Below are 905 nucleotides of genomic sequence, written 5' to 3'. Positions count from 1 at the left end.
TGTAGCTAGCTGATATTAAAATATAAATATTTATTTTAAATATAAAATTATTTACATTCATAAATTCTGATTTTATTGATAAATTATTACAAAATATTAATATTAGATATACAAAATATAAATTATATAATATAAATATTGCAAAATTGTATATTTTATATTAAAATACATATTGAATTAAAATAACAAAATATGTTCGTTCTTAAATGTTTTATTTTTTAAAAATGATCTTTTTCCACATGAGTCACTTTTATATATGATTTACTATTAATTTTTTTTTATATTTAATTGCTAAATATTATAAAAAAAAACAATATTTAATATATGAAATACAAAAAAAAATATAATTATAATAAAAAAGGAGTATTTTTATTCAAAATAAATATACTTATTTATTTGAGAAATAAAAAATAAATAATAATGCATTATAAATTATTATAAATAAAAAAACAATTTAACATATTATTTTAGAAATCAATATTCCTATCATTTTTATTTAATTTAAAAATTCATTAAATTTANAATAAGTAGTATAATAAAAAATAAGTAATATAATATAATAAAATATATTATATATTAATATAATATAATATTTTATAATTTAAAATTGTTTTCTTAATCTTTACTCCTTGAAAAAATTTTAAAATATAAATAAAATAAAAATTATGTTAATTATATTTGGATATATTTTTTTTGATATTTTTATGAATATTGTTATTAAATTGAATTAAAAATGAAAAGTGAAAATATATTTATAGAAGATAATATTTCATCATTTAGAATTCAGCTTATTTATATATTTTAAGTAATTAAATTATAAAATTTAAAATATATTCAAGATAATGATACATATATAGTACATAAATAATTAATTTTACAAAATGTTTAACATTAAAAATTATGAG

This window comes from Apis dorsata, unplaced genomic scaffold (assembly GCF_000469605.1).
Source record: "Apis dorsata unplaced genomic scaffold, Apis dorsata 1.3 scaffold_341, whole genome shotgun sequence".
Lineage (NCBI taxonomy): Eukaryota > Metazoa > Arthropoda > Insecta > Hymenoptera > Apidae > Apis > Apis dorsata.
This window is presented reverse-complemented; position numbering follows the sequence as displayed.